Source organism: Rhinatrema bivittatum, chromosome 17 (genome assembly GCF_901001135.1).
Source record: "Rhinatrema bivittatum chromosome 17, aRhiBiv1.1, whole genome shotgun sequence".
NCBI lineage: Eukaryota > Metazoa > Chordata > Amphibia > Gymnophiona > Rhinatrematidae > Rhinatrema > Rhinatrema bivittatum.
The window spans coordinates 53314696-53331390 of record NC_042631.1 but is presented as its reverse complement, the minus strand read 5'-3'; the positions used below and the strand labels follow the sequence as shown (position 1 = coordinate 53331390).

The 16695-nt window shown below is 47.0% G+C and overlaps 1 long non-coding RNA gene across 1 annotated transcript in view; it reads left to right on the top strand.

The window, feature by feature from the left end:
* The first annotated feature begins 446 nt into the window (after positions 1-446).
* Positions 447-16695, top strand: part of LOC115079455 — a 67855-nt gene continuing 51606 nt past the window's right edge. Inside the window, exon 1 of the long non-coding RNA XR_003853293.1 lies at positions 447-725. This is a non-coding gene — a long non-coding RNA (uncharacterized LOC115079455). The remainder of the gene's footprint in view (positions 726-16695) is intronic.

The window sequence follows — 16695 nt, the reverse complement described above, 5'->3', positions numbered from 1 at the left end:
TCTTGATTTCTGCCCTCCCCCTCCCCTTGGACATCTCAGTGATTTGACCTGCAGGGCACCATCTCATCCCTGACAGCCTTGAGCCACCCTGTGAATGCATGTACATAGTATCCTAGCAGCTTCTTTTGCTCTCATTGGCCCTATTCAATTAAGGCTTTGTCCATAGGCACAGAATGGGGAAAAGTTATTTCTTACTAAGACCCCTGGCTGTAGTATTTGAGTGTTTAGAAGCTCTATGTCTCCCTCCCTCCCTCTGCTACTGTATATGGCTATGGATTGCTGTTGTGGCAATCAGTCTGTCTCTTTAATAGTGTCTATCGGTGGCAGTCAGTCCGTCCGTCCGTTTGTTCGTTCGTCCGTCTTTTCCTTTCCGTCACTGTGTTGGAGGAGGGGGCGGTTCCAGAGTTTAAAGGGACACTTTACGGCGGAAGGACTACTTATCGAGACCCGTCCGCTGGTCTGTGACAACCCGCGCATGGAGGATCGCGGTGGCTAGGTGTACGCGTCTGAACAGAAGCCGGTGGCGGTCGGTAGCCCGTGGGCGGGTCGCTACGTGCTCGTGTGAACGCCGGACACCGTGGGCAGAGGGACTTTGTGCAGGCGCTGGCGGAGGGATTGTCGTACTGGCGGAGGGATCTGGTCAGCGCTGCGGCTTCTCGCTCGGACTCGCACCGCCGCCATCTTGGATCGGGATGTTTTTTGTGGGTTTCGTGGAGGTGCTGCCGGTGAGTGTGCTGGGGGCAGGTAAACCTCTGGACACCGGAGGCGCAGGTCCGAGCGCGGCGGGGATATTGGGAGAGGGCCGGGAAGAAGAGCGGTAGCGGCCAAGGCGTAGGCCTCTGTCCGTATTCAGCCGCTCTGGAGACTGGGGCAGAGCGTTACTGTCTGAGACGGGGGAGAGGCTTGATGTCCGGGGGCAATGAGCGTGCTGTCTATGTTAGGGAAGATTGCTGGCGTTCCTGTCTTTAAAGGGGGGGGGGGATGAGGAAGATGTCTCGGTGCTTGTGGGCACTCTGTTATAATTTCCTTGTTTGAGAGCAGAGTTAGCTGAGCATCTTCCCCGGGGTAGGTGCTGGTTGCTGTTTTGGTATAGAAGTCTGTTGAAGGGGAGCGGTGGGAAAGGGCAATATCCCTGTGACAGAACAGTGAAATGAGGAAAGTGGCCGAGGTGCTGCTGAGGAACAGGGAGGGGTGAGGGGCGACGCTGGCCTTTGACCACCAGGGGGCAGTAAGGGACCGTGGAAGGAGAGGGAAGTTAGTCGGGCACTCTCTATCTGAAGCACTTTTCCTGAATTCAGTGAGTGCCAGGGCAGGTGGCTACGGCTCAGTTTCTGCCACGAATTATTGACCCATGTGTGTACCGTCCAAATTCATTATAGTTCTTAGTAGATATAGTCAGATTGATCATTCCAACCACATAAAAGTGGAGTACTGGAACACAGTTATGAACAGTCAGAAATCTTAAAACTACCAAACAGAAAAAGTCTCGTTTCGTGCATTCAGTTTCTAGAGCAAGAGTAGAGGTTCTGTGTCGAAAGTGGCTCTGGGACTAGCAGGCTGGTTGGGGTTGTGATTTCCTATTGCTAACAGTGATAATACTCATTGTTAGATTGAACATTGTCTTATATATCAGGCTGGAAGCATTCTTCTCGTCGTCCTCATCACTCACTGTGCTAATGAACGTAGCCAACTATTTTGTTGTGGCTTCTGTGTACTGTAAGGTTGTAGATTTAGGGCACTGCAAGAGCTTCTGACAGAAGCAGAGTTCACAGCCTCCTCTCTATCAGGCTGATACAGTAAAGTGTGGCCGCGGTTACCCTGTTTCTAACCCGCTTTCTACCCACAATTTGGCCGCGTAAGTCTAACCCGCGATTCACTATCCGTTTTTACCAATCTTTACCGCTTCTTTAAATCGACGCGTATCCCTTTCCGCCCGCGGCATGTATATGATATGTGAACGATCGGATTAGCTATTCCCTCCCATACTGTAACGTGTGGCCCGATTATCGCCTTTTTAACCAACTGTTTTGCTGCGTCTTTAACCCGCTAATTTACCACCTACCCTGACCCTGGCATTAGAGGGATGTGACAGCAATAGGCAGGCTCCGGTCAAATAAGTGGGTGGGTTGAAGCAAGCGAGTAACATGGTGTGGCCTGTTTCTCCTATGCTCGGGCATCGGGGATTGCCAGTCCTCTCTCCCCCCCTCCTGAAGCAAGGCGCAGGGCAGAAATCGACTCGACATGTTATTAAAGCAAATAGAAATTGTAACAAAAGTAAACTTACTGCATGCTTCCAGCAGCCCCAGTCCTCTCTCCCCTCCTCCTGAGGCACCCACCGCGGCTCCCCTGCCTCCCGGTGGCAGCCGGCGGAGAAAGTGGCTTCCAGCAGCCCTGCCGGTGAAGGTGCATGAACGCACGTCCAATCTGGGCGCTCAAGCAGCGAAGGCGATGAGCGCTCGCCGTGACCTCGGACGTCCATCCGGGCGCTCAGGTCACGGTGTGCGCTCATGCGCCTTCGCTGCTTGAGCGCCCAAATTGGACGTGCGTTCATGCACCTTCGCCGGCGGGGCTGCTGGAAGCCGCTTTCGCCGCCGGCTGCCACCGGGAGGCAGGGGAGCCGCGGTGGGTGCCTCGGGAGGAGGGGAGAGAGGACTGGGGCTGCTGGAAGCATGCAGTAAGTTTACTTTTGTTACAATTTCTATTTGCTTTAATAACATGTCGAGTCGATTTTCGCCCTGTGCCTTGCTTCGGGAGGGGGGGAGAGAGGACTGGCAATCCCAGATGCCCGAGCGTAGGAGAACCATCCACTTCCTGGAACCTGTCATTTGAAATGACAGGTACCAGCGCACCCAGGATACTGTATAGGCGCTGTATAGCGCTCTATACGGTAAAATGGATTGCGCTTCATGGACGCGCTTTGGACGTGGCTTGCATTTGCATGCCATTTAAATACTGTATCGAGCAGTATGTGATCCGAACTGTGCGCGCGGCAAATGAGCGGGCGCCCGGCACTGCCGCACTTTTTCTTACGCACCCTTACTGTATCGGCCTGTAAGTGAATTGGGTTGGAGTGTGTTGCTTGTTGCTTCCTTTGCTCTTCTTACTGTGTTGGATTCGATTTTCTTTCTGTGGCTGGAAAGCAATGTTTTTTTATATTTTTGTTCATTTCTGTCTGTTATCCAGTATAGTGATGTGCGTGTTTATGCTGTTTATAGTTTTTATATATGTGGACAATAATGATTTTAGCAGGTGTTTTGGCTTTTTTTTTGGTAAACAAATATAAAGTTGCAGACTTGACCAGCATGTATTTGCTGTGTTAGAGATGGTCTTTGCTTGTATTTAATTTATTTATTTATTATTTTTTTATATACCAACATTCGATCTCAATTGAGATATCACACCAGTTTACATTCAGGTACTGTTGGTATTTCTCTATCCCCAGAGGGCTTACAATCTAAGTTTTTGTACCTGAGGCAATGGAGAGTAAAGTGACTTGCCCAAGGTCACAAGGAGCAACAGCTGGACTCGAACCCTGGTCTCCTGGTTCATAGTCCACTGCTCTAAACACTAGGCTATTCCTCCTCTCCCCACTGCTCTAACCACTAGGCTATTCCTCCTCTTGTATGCAAGTATGAAAAAAAAATGTTTAGGAAGGTGGAGAACAGAAATAATATAAATATTTGGGTACTTAAAAAATAGATGAAGATTTTATGATGAGTTACAGAAATTGAAAGTAGCTAAGTTTACACTGACAACCTGTGATGTGCAATAGAGGTGTACTTCTCAGCTTGTGGAGACAGTGATGAATTTGTGAGGTGTGGCACCAGTAGAGTGATGGAGACATGCTAAGAAGTGCTGATGGGGGCAGAGTTAGTAAAAATCTGGGTGCTAGGTTGCTTAAGAAATGGTGGCCAACTCTAGTCCTGAAATCCTGAAAACCACAGGCCTGGTTTTCAGGATTTACACAATGAATATACATGAGAGATTTTCATGCACTGCTTCTTTTGTATGTGTTTAAAATTTAATGCTGGCGCCTACTGTCAGGCCTAGGCAGAGAAATCACTGCTGAGGTCAGTTCCGGGCAGCAGTGTTGTCTCTCAGGATTCAGGGACCCTTGCTGTGGACTGCAGAAGAGGGGGAGTGAAAAATGTCAAAATAAAAACTTAAAAAAAAAAAATTAAAAATAAAGCTATAAAGAATTTTTTTCTGTGGTGCTTTTTTGGGCATTTTTTTTTTTTAAATTTTCCGACTCCCCTGTGGTGGGTTTGTGGAGGAGGATGTGGGATGGCAATGACTCTCTGACTATGAAACCTACATTGTCTGCCTTTTTTCTGGACTAACATAATGACAGTAGAAGAAGACCAAATGGTCCATCCAGCCTGCCTAACAAGTTTCTTATGGTAGTAATTGCTGCTTATTGCAAGTTACCCCTATGGTTCTCTTAATGATGGTAAACTGCTTCTCCATGCAGGTTACCTCCATGTTTCTGTTAAGCTTAGTAACTGCTGCTCTGTGCAGGTTACCCACAAGTCTTATGTTAAGGGTAGTAATATTTGAAATCAAACTCATAACAAAATTACTGGTAGCAACTTTTTTACGGGGTGAGCAAGCCTTCTTTATAATTCAGAGACTGCTGCTTGAATGCGCTTTTCTTTTGGGCTTTGCTGAAGAAGCAGTCCTGTAATCTTTCCCTAAAGGTTGTATATCAGTACCCTGGACCATAAACGAAGTCCAGCATTGGCTGTTACCTGAATCCCTTTTTTTGCTCCTGCCAAAGCGGAGATCAATGTTGCAGTTTCTTCAAAAGCATCAAGGCTAACTGATTAAGGGTAGTAATCCTCATACCTTCTGTTAAGGGTTAGTAATTGTGACTCCATACAGGTTACCCCATGCACTCTTTTTTTTTTTTTTTTCTTCAATTCCAACCTCTAGCCTGTAAAGATCTGCGGTGTTTATCCCATGCCCTTATGAATTAATTTACTGAATTCTTCCTTGCCGCCTCTTCCAGAAGGGGCATTCCAGGATTACATCTATCCAACTGGTATTTAACTTACTCCTTAAACTAAATACATGCAATTTATACTTAGTGTGTCTACCTTCTTTAGTTTTCAGTTGTTACCTGCCTTTTTGAATGTGCAATTCACCCTTAGGTACATTAGAATAGCAGCAGATGAGTAAAGGCAGCTTTTACAGAAAGTGTATAAAAATTTAAAATAGTAAATCTTTCAATTTGGCAATAAAAAGGTGCTCAATAAAATACTGAGTTCTGTAAACAGCATTGAAAATAATAGTGATTTAATTCAGACTATAAATAATATGCAGCAGAAATGTTTGCAGCAGCATGTTGAAGTTTCAAGGCATTGGAGGAGATGCCAGATAATGTCCTATAGTGTCTCAGTATCTTACCCTCACCTAATGTACCCCACCTCTTATCTATTTACTTGCAATCAACTTCACATCTGCATGTATTACTTATGTAGTCAATGCTTTATAACTATCAGGTCTATCCTGTAAAGTGCGGCCACGTTTACCCTGCTCCTAAGCCGCGTTCTACTCACTTTCCGGCTGCGTTATCCCTTCCTGAGATCCAGAATCCCCTTTAACCTACTCCTACCGCGTCCTAAAATCCCCGGCCAACCCCTTCCGCACGCGGCATCTATATTGCATGCAAACGAGCGAATTAGCTATTCCCTAGCATCCCGTAACCCGCGCCCCGACTATCGCTATCTTTCCCTGCCGTTTTGTCGCGCGTTTAACCTGCTAACTTACCGCCTACCCTTACCCCTGCGGTAGAGGCAGGGGTAAGGGTAGGCGGCAAGCTTTCCCCCAGCCCCCGCTCACCTGCCCCGGCCGCGATCATGGGTGCCGGTCTCCGGGGCAGCCCCAGTCCTCTCCCCTCCTCCCGAAGCGAAAAAAACGTAAAAGCAAAAAGTAAGTCGCTTCGTTGCTTCACACTGTCAGTGTCTCTTCTTCCCTCCTCCCGGAGCAAGGCTGCTTTTTGCGCCCTGCTTCAGGAGGAGGGAAGAAGAGACACTGACAGTGTGAAGCGGCGAAGCGACTTACTTTTTGCACCCCCCTCCGGACATCGGACGACCTCTCCTGCCTCCAGCTGCTCGCGAAGATGGACGCCTGCAAAAAGTAAGTGTGAAGCGGCGAAGCAACTTACTTTTTGCAGCCCCGATCCTTGCTTTGCAGTAAATGTAACTGAGCTTAAAAGGATTGTAGCCAATAAACTGATAGCAATGACCTGGAAGTCATAGAAAAGGACAACAAATGCAATTCAGGTTTCTGAAGTTTTACGTTCAGATGGATGCTTTAAAGTTAACAAAGTCACTACAGCATCCCCATGAGAAATAAGAGAGGAGAGTGCCAGCCATATTACATTAAAAGGCCTGCCTCTTATCCAAAGGGCAGATTCATCCATCACAAATCTAAGAGGTTTCATTTATTTAAAAAGAAGAAAAAAATCACCTCTCCACTACACCTCGGACCTCTCCTGCCTCCTGCTGCGCGACTTACTTTTTTGGCAGCCGTCCGGCCATCGGGAAGAACGTATCGTGGCTCCCCTGCCTCCTGGGGAAGATGGATGCCAGCACGGGGGAAAGCGGCCCCTCTGCATGCAATTGGCCGCTCAAGACGTGACATCACATGCCGTGACGCCAAACGTCGTGACGTCACGTCTTGAGCGGCCAATTGCATGCACAGGGGCCGTGCTGGCATCCATCTTCCCCGGGAGGCAGGGGAGCCACGATACGTTCTTCCCGATGGCCGGACGGCTGCCAAAAAAGTAAGTCGTGCAGCGGGAGGCAGGAGAGGTCCGATCGGGGCTGCATGGGCGTCCGATGGGCGTCCATCTTCGCGAGCAGCTGGAGGCAGGAGAGGTCGTCCGATGTCCGGAGGGGGTGCAAAAAGTAAGTCGCTTCGCCGCTTCGTACTGCCAGTCCCTTCTCCCCTCCTCCCGGAGCAAGGCTGCTTTTCGCGCCCTGCTTCGGGAGGAGGGGAGGGGGGACTGGCAGTCCCGACTTCCTGGTATCTGTCATTTCAAATGACATTTGAAATGACAGATACCAGCGTGGCGTGAAGCGTTAGGCCCGCGCACCCAGGATACTGTATAGGCGCTCTATCCAGTAAAATGGGTTGCGCGGGCCTAACGCTTCACGGATCCTTCTTAGACGCGGTTTACATTTGCATAAAATTATTGTTCAGGATCGAGCGGTAGGTGAGCTGCACTGTGTGTGCGGCAATCGCGGGTGCGCCGGGCACTAATGCAGCTCTTCCTACCGCTCGGTACTGGATAGACCTGTATGTAATCCATCTTGGGCCTACCTTAGGGCAAAGATGGAATATCAAATGATTAATAATAAATGTCATGTGGAGCATTGGGGAAAGGGTGCACTGATGAATATGCGATGGGTCACTGGCTGTATGAGAGAATTATAGAGATGTGAAGGCTCAATAGGGAGGTGATTGGGTTTCTTTTTCCTCCCTTCTCCTCCATCCAAATGTAGAAACATGGGATATTATGGAAAAACTGAGAGAACTTCTTTTGGAATACTTTCTTAGAATGTGAAATGGTTTTAAAATATTATTGCTATCTGCCCATTACTATTGCAAAATACTTGCTAATAGCTATGTAATATGATGAATGTAAAACAATGAAAAATATTAGAAAATTAGTTCCAGTACTGTAACAAGTTTTAGATACCTTTTATTTTCCCGTCGATAGCAGGGCTGAATTAGCCATGCTGTCTGGGAGAGTGTCGCGATCCCGTGTAGGCGGCGTTTCCTCAGCTAATCAGAGTTTTGACTCTGTGTGTCTGCGCGGTAGTGTTCCCGCGCGGTTCCTTCACCTCTTCAATTTCTTTTTTTCCACGAGCCATTGGCACGCGGGGTTTTTTTCCTCTAGCTATTTTTTCCTGACAGGAATTTTCTTCAAATTTTTTTGCGTTTTTCAAGATTTCTTTTTCTTCCCAGATGGCTCTGAAGCCTTCTGGGTTCAAATATTGCCAGTGTGGCAAAACTATGGCCATCACAGATGGACATAATTATTGCTACATCTGCTTAGGCCCATACCACGACCAAAAGTCATGTCGGGACTGCGGGAGAATGTCTCCGCGAGCCCAGCGGCAGTGGGCTGCAAGAATGGAAAGGCTACGGATGGGACTTCGGCCCCGCCATCCTCTGTTCATTCCTCGCCGGGGCCGGAGAAATCTGGTAAGGCCCAGTCAAAGTGGGCGTCCTCTTTGGGACCAGCCGAATTAGGAAGAGCCGTCTCCATTACCAGGCCAGGGTCTCACACACCCTCAAGGCCACTCAGTAAAGCCGTGGATCCGGCAGTGGTACTCCGACCAAAGGAACTGGGGAATGCGTTGTCTAAATCTTCGCCTTCAGCGTCGTTAAAAAGGAAGCACGACGCAACAAAAACCGGTGACGTACGAACGATGCACGGCGCATTCAAATTGCATGGATCGACACGACGCATCCTCGACACGCCTTACGGCGCACGGCCAACCACACAGCACATCTACGGTGCACAGACCATTGCCCAACACACCTAAAGTGCATGGTGCAAAAAGGATGCAGGTGGAGTCACCAGACCACAATGTATCGGGCAAACATCATCCTAAATAACACCATGCACGTTCATCGAAGCACATGACAAAAGAGAATACAGGAAAGAGAACACTCTCGAGATTCACAAAGAATCTTCAGTATAAGCTCGGACATGGATGTTGAAAATTTATCTGCGCCTCATTCTCCATCCTTAGGTCAGACTCCACCCAAAGTTCTTTGGCCAGTCTCTCATCCGTATCTAGAGCTAAGAGACACTCTCCTTCCTTACGGGCCTATACACAGGCCGATACAGTAAAGCGCGGCCGCAGTTACCCGGTTTCTAACCCGCTGTCTACTCACAATTTCGCCGCGTAAGTCTAACCCGCGATTCACCAACTGTTTTTACCGATCCTTACCGCTTCTTTAACTCGACGCGTATCCCTTTCCGCCCGCGGCATGTATATGTATGTAAACGATCCGATTAGCTATTCCCTCCCATACAGTAAAGTGCGCCCCGACTATCGCCTTTTTAGCCTGCTATCTTGCCGCGTCTTTAACCTACTAATTTACCGCCTATCCTGACGCTTGCGTTAGTGTGGTTCACTGGTTGCTCAGCATATTCAATTTAAAGCTTTAACCTTGGTATTTAAGGCTCAGCATGATCCCATACATTCCATTGCATTGTCTGTATTCACAAGAATGTAATTATCTGATTCTACCACCAAAAGGCGCCCAGTCCCAAACCAACCCAATCCACAGAAAAAAAAAATGCTTCTCGCACATAGCCGCCCAGTCCCAAACCAACCCAATCCACAGAAAAAAAAATGCTTCTCGCACTTAGCCGCCCAGTCCCAAACCAAACCAACCCAATCCAATGAAAAAAAAATGCTTCTCGCACTTAGCCGCCCAGTCCCAAACCAAACCAACCCAATCCAAGCCCAAGCAGAGAGAGACGAAATTTCACAGTCCCAAACTTTTCCCCAGCCCCCGCTCACCTGACCTGGCCGTGGCCATGCAAGCCCCCAGCAGTAGAAGTAGAAGGGCGGCGAGAGAGAGCGGCTTCAGCAGCCCCGCCGGCGAAAGTGAATACGTGCACGCCTGTAGGTCCAATATGGGCGCGCAAGGCAGTGAAGGCGCATGTACACCCGCCGTGACCTCCGATGTCCAGCCGGTCACGGCGTGTGCGCATGCACCTTCGCTGCCTTGCGCGCCCATATTGGACCTACAGGCGTGCACGTATTCATCTTCGCCGGCGGGGCTGCTGAAGCCGCTCTCTCTCGCCGCCCTTCTACTGCTGCTGCTGGGGGCTTGCGTGGCCAGGGCAGGTGAGCGGGGGCTGGGGGAAAGTTTGGGACTGAAATTTCGTCTCTCTCTGCTTGGGTTGGGTTGGTTTGGTTTGGGACTGGGCGGCTAAATTCACACTAACGCAAGGGTCAGGGTAGGCAGTAAATTAGGTTAAAGACGCAGCAAGATAGCAGGTTAAAAAGGCGATAGTCGGGGCGCACTTTACTGTATGGGAGGGAATAGCTAATCGGATCGTTTATATACATATACATGCCGTGGGCAGAAAGGGATACGCGTCGAGTTAAAGAAGCGGTAAGGATCGGTAAAAACAGATAGTGAATCGCGGGTTAGACTTATGCGGCGAAATTGTGAGTACACAGCGGGTTAGAAACGGGGTAACTGCGGCCGCGCTTTACTGTATCGGCCTGTTACAGATCCCGTTATCAAAACGCATTCGCCTGTCTCCAATTATTCCTCCTCAGGACCAACAAAAAGGAACATCACCTGAGGACATTTTGCTAGCGGCAATTCCAACAAAAGCCCCAAAGCAAAGATTACACATTCCTCCACAGGGCACCCTTGCGGCATCTACTGTGACTAAAATCTCAGACATCCTGAGCTCTTTTTTCCAAGAACTGGAACAAGCTCAACAAATACTCCCACAGGACTCCCCTCACGGTTCACCTGCTTCACCTTTATATGTTGAACCCTTGGAGCTGGACACGGAGCATACACCAATTCAACCACTTAGCCCAGGTTCTCCGGAATCAGTTCACTCTTTGAACTCTTCAACGTGAATGCCATCTGATCCTCCGGAAGGTCTACCTGAGCCTTATTCTCCTCCGGAAGACTTGACTTATGCAAAATTCATTGACAAAGGAGGCAGTCTTCTCCAGGTAGAAACCGGAAGAGTACCTGATGCTAGGGATCCTAAAGATATTAGAATCTCCTCCCGAGCCCACTGCTCTACTCCCACATTCCGTGTTAGAAAATGTTCTGTTCAAAATCTGGAAAACTCCATTCTCAACAACCGCTACTTCCAGAAAAATTGATATTAAGTATAAGATGCATAATTCAACAGTTTGTCTGCCCAACTCCCCCATCAATCTGTTGTAGTTGAATCGGCCTTATCCAAAGCTAAGCGTACTAAGCTACATTTGAATACACCACCTGGCCGAGAGAATAAATGTCTGGATGACTTTGGGAAGAAGGTGTACCACTCCTCCATGCTCACAAACAGAATACAGCATCTTCAATTCTACACTACACAGTAGCTCTTTGAATCACTCCAAAAGCTACGTCCACTCTGTCTATCAGAAGACAACACACTTCCACAATCTTTCTTGGATATTGAAGAGGGTCTCAGACATTTACCACGGTCCATTTATGAGTCATTCGAGTCATCGGCAAGAGCATCCGCTTCGGCTATAGCGGCCAGACATATATCGCTTAGCTCAGAGCCAGTGCAATTCGTCCTGATGTCCATGAGAAACTCGCCGATATTCCATGCACAGGAGACAATCTCTTTGGAGATAAATTTGGAGACAGTCTCCCATTTGAAGGAACAAAGTGCAGTTGTACTTTTCCTTACATCACCTGCAGAGTCTCACAAATCTCAACATTGTTTTTATCCTTACCGTCGTCGGTATTACACGAGACCATACAATAGGCCCTATTCCCAGTATAGGCCTCAACCATATGTCCCACCCAGGAACACAGCTCAACCTGTTTCTAGGGGTTGTGCCAGACAACAAACGCCGGCTCCTCAACAAAAGCAACCTTCGTCTTTTTGAAATTAATACAGTCACCACCACTACCAGTATTCATAGGAGGATGCCTTCAATTTTTTCTCCACATTTGGGAATCCATCACCTCAGACCAGTGGGTACTAAACTTCATAAGAGACGGTCACACTCTAAACTTTCAGTCCACTCCTTCTCTTCCTCATATTCCTCCGAAGAGGATGAAACAATCCCAGTCCACATCCCTCACAGCGGAATTGAACAACCTACAACTTTAACAATCTATACAGATCATCCTTCTTCATCAACATCATCAAGGTTTTTATTCCCAATACTTCCTTATTCCAAAGAAGTCAGGAGGTCTACGACCCATTCTGGATTTACGACTACTCAACAAACACATACAGAGAGAGAAATTCAAAATGACTTCTCTCAAAACTATCCTACCGCTGATTCAGCCCAACGATTGGCTATGTTCCATCGACCTGAAGGATGCATATTCCCATATACCAATTCACCCATCTTCTTGGCGTTACCTATGTTTCCAAGTTCAAAATATATATTACCAATACAAGGTTCTCCCATTTGGCCTATCTTCAACCCCAAGGGTATTCACCAAATGTCTAGCAGTGGTGGTGGCTCGATCCAAATTTTTCCTTATCTGGATGACTGGTTAATAGTAGCGTCGGATCAGCCTACACTGAAAGATCATAAGTTACGCACGATAGAATGCCTTCAGAGGTTGGGATTTCTTATCATCTTCGAGAAGTCTCACCTACAACCTACTCAACTACTTCAGTTCATAGGCGCGCTCATAAATTTGGTGGAAAAGAGAGCGTACCTTCCAGACAGGATGCAGAACTTGCAATCATTGGCTCACAGCCTTCTCTACAAAAACCAGGCATCAGCATGCCAGGTTCTCCAACTTCTGGGTCATATGGCGGCGGCGATCTACATGGTTCCCCACACCAGACTTCACATGCACCGCTTACAATGGAGTTTAAAGACAGTGGTCTCAATTCCTACAGCCACTCGACTGCAGGATTCAAATTACGAACGCAATGAAGGAGGATATTCGGTGGTGGCTCCTTCCCAAAAACCTTTCCTCGGGAGCTCCATTCTGCTTACCTCCTCATCAGATCACTCTGACCACAGATGCCTCCAACAAAGGTTGGGGAGCCCATCTCGGCAACCTGAAAACTCAGGGTCTGTGGACCCCTCAGGAATCTACATACCAAATCAATCTATTAGAATTGCGCGCCATTTGGATGGCACTTCAAATGTTCTCTCTGCTCAGATATGGGAATCAAGCCTCATGGTATATACAGACAACCAGGTAGCCATGTTTTACATAAACAAGGAAGGAGGGTCCGGTTCCTGGACTTTATGTCAAGAAGCAACTCTAATTCTCCATTGGACAATCAGAGCCCAAGTATTAATTCAGGCGACTTATCTTCCAGGTCTGGACAATGTAACAGCAGATCGTCTCAGTCAGATTTTTCATCCACACAAATGGACCTTAAATTCAGACGTGGCAGAAAACATCTTCAAACAGTGGGGCTTTCCCACAATAGATCTCTTTGCTACAGAAGCCAACAGACAAGTCCAAACCTTTTGCTCAATTTATCCCCGGCTTGCTCCCGACGCTTTTCTCATTCCATGGACACCAGACTTGATGTATGCCTACCCTCCCATTCCACTCATATCTCGAATAATTCAGAAATGCATCCAGGATGTGTCAGACATGATTCTAATTGCCCTGGCATGGCTGAGACAGCCATGGTATGCGTACCTCATGAGACTTTCCATTCATCCACCAATACCGCTACAAAATCTTCCACATCTTCTGACACAAGAAGGGGGGCTCTTTACTTCACCCCATGAATCAATCTCGTCATATCACAGCGTGGAGACTGAATGGCAAATACTAAACCCCCTAGGTTTATCTTCTCAACTAGAGGATATTCTTATTGCTTCCAGAAAACCGTCAACCAGACGCAATTACACAGGAAAGTGGCAGCAGTACTTGAACTGGTGTAGTCCAAAAAACATAAACCCCTTTTCATCCACTGCCACTCAACTACTACAATACCTGCACACACTTTACAAAGCAGGATTAGCCACCACTTCAGTACGAGTTCATATCAGTGCTATAGCAGCTTTTCATGAACCTCTTAATCTTCCAATCTCTAATCATCCGTTAATTTCCAGATTCATGTTGGAATGATACGGCTTCGCCCACCGGTGACTAAACCTCCAATCCCATGGGACTTAAATGTAGTACTGTAACAACTAATGCTTCCTCCGTTTGAACCATTAGACTCTAGCCACATCAAATATATGACATGGAAGACCATCTTTCTCATCGCCATAACTTCCGCACGGAGGGACAGCGAACTTCAAGCCTTGGTTGACTACTCTCCTTATCTAGAATTCTACCATGACAAAGTGACACTCCATCCTCACCCTACCTTTCTCCCTAAGATGATAACGTTTTTCTATCTTAATCAAACTATAACTCTACCTATTTTTATGCCAAAACCTCATAATAACAAGCATGAGAAGCTTTTGCACACATTGGACTGCAAAAGAGCGTTAGCGTACTATAAGAAAAGGACTCAATCAACTTCAGGGCCTTCTCAATTGTTCCTTTCCTTTAACCCAAAGGACCATAGCCAGTTGGTTATCGCAATGCATACTTTTTTGCTACAACAAACGCTCCATTAAACTACTCACTAAGCCTCAGGCGCACCAAATTCGCACCACTGCAGCATCAGTTGCCCACTTAAACAAAATTCCCTTGATTGATATCTGCAAAGCGGCAACATGGTCGTACATTCACATCGCATTATTGCCTGCAACAACAAACGACCTCTGATGCAGCACTAGGCACAGCAGTCTTATCAACACTCAAAAAGATATGAGACTGTCTACAAATTCATGGGTTGCTGTCCAAACCTCCAAAAAGATACATGCATGGACACAACCCGGGAGCTTGGGACTCCCAGACAGCATGGCTAATTCAGCCCTGCTATCAATGGGGGGGAAAAAGCAAGTTTGCTTACCATAAACAGTGTTTCCGTAGATAGCAGGATGAATTAGCTATGCGTTCCTTCCCTCCTCCCTAGACAGTCACAAAAGGGACATACATATCTTCCTAACTTACCTCTCGCTTGGCTACAAAGAAACTGAAGAGGTGAGGGAACCGCGCGGGAACTACCGCACAGAATCAAAACTCTGTGATTAGCTGAGGAAACTCCGCCTACTCGGGATCGCGACACTCTCCCAGACAGCATGGCTAATTCATCCTGCTATAGACGGTAAGCAAACTTGCTTATTTGATTAACTTAATATCTCTGTGAGTCATGTTCAGTCTAAGCTGCCTTTAACAGGCCAGGGATGTAGTTACACTGGATTTAAATAGGTTGTCACCATGTGCCACACAGATTGGGGAGACAGGGAGGTTTTGACAGAGGTGACTGACTGTAAAACTTTATAGTTCAAGAGGCTTATGTATGGTAGTGGGTGAGAGAGCCATTGTCCAGTTGAGTCCTTTTGTGTTTGTTTCAAAGTGTTTGATCATCTTAATTTTTAATGTTTTGCTTTCTTGTTTAGTTCTGAAATTCCCTTTAAGTACTAATTTGTGAGGTTAAGGAAGTGACCTTTCTTAGAAAAATGTTCACCTACAGTTCTTTTCTTCTCTGTAATGTGGTGTTTTATATCTGTTGCCCACCAAGTAAGATAAAAATATTAACCATGATGATGGCATTGCTACTGCATTTAATTGACTTCCTAAAAGGCAACAGTCTTAGGATATGATGTTGGTAAAGTAGTTTCAAATGTTGTGGAATACAGAATTCAGTTACACTACTGTTCCATGTAATGATGTTTATCACCTTCTAACAAAGAAAATTAGCCACAAACACTTGCACAAGAACATATTTAAAAATACTAGCATCTCTAGTTTCTGTCTCTAATCAAAATCAGTGTGTAATAAATAGCATCTGATTCTGAACTTTCATTTTTGTTTCAATTACTTTAGTAAAATTGACTTGCATGGATTGAAACAAGCTTCCCTACTCTTTCATGCAAGTTTGTTTTCCCATCGATAGCAGGGAGTTTTTCTTAGGTAGTGACAATTTTAACTGTGCAGCTGCGCGGATGTTTTCCAGCGCGATTCTATTTTCTCCTCAGTCTCTCTTTTTTTCCGCGAGCCGATTGCACGCGGGGCTTTTTTTCTCCTCGTCTCACAGTTTTTTCGAATTTTTTTTGGACCTTTTTTTGGCAGTGATATCTCCTAAGCCATCAGGTTTTAAATACTGCCAATGTGGGAAAATTATGTCCGTAACAGATGGACATAACTGCTACATTTGCCTGGGCCTGGACCACGACCAAGCCTCATGTCGAGACTGTGGTCGTATGTCCCCCTGGGCCCAAAGGCAACATGTGGAGAAAATAGCGTGTTTTGAGGGGACCGGCGAAGAAACCCAAGAAGACGTTGTCGAAGAGAGCCGCTTCCTTGGAGCCGGGAGACCATCTTAGCACCACAGCCAGGATTGACATACCGCCAGGGGCGGGGAAAAGAATTGACGCCTCGACGACTCTTCCTTTCAAACTCCCTCATGAGCCAATTGGGACACAGGAACCTGTTCCCGCTCTTCAGTGCCGAAGTCATCGGAGCATGCAAAATCAAAGCGTCCAAAACTATCAACGCATCAAAGAAAACTAAGTGCTGAAGGGTTTTGGTGCATCTGAAGCACGGTGCATGTTCGCATAATGCATCTTCAATGCACAGGAAGCATGCGAAGGACACAACGCATTCCTCGCACCAGGCTCAAACCCCGACGCACACGACGCTTTTTTCGACGCAGTCGCTGCTTCAGGGGCAGAAACACCTAAAGAAAACAGAGAAGACAAAACCTATCCATACAGCTCCTTCTATACACTCAGGCTGTCGGGTCATTCTTTCACATCAAAACGACCAAGTACAGACTCAGACATGGAAGTAGAGCTCCTCTCCGACCAAGATTCTGAGTCCTCTAGAGCGCCTTCACTTAGTGTGGGTTCTATCTTGGAATGGTCATCAGCATCCTGTAGTAAACCACATTCCCCTCAA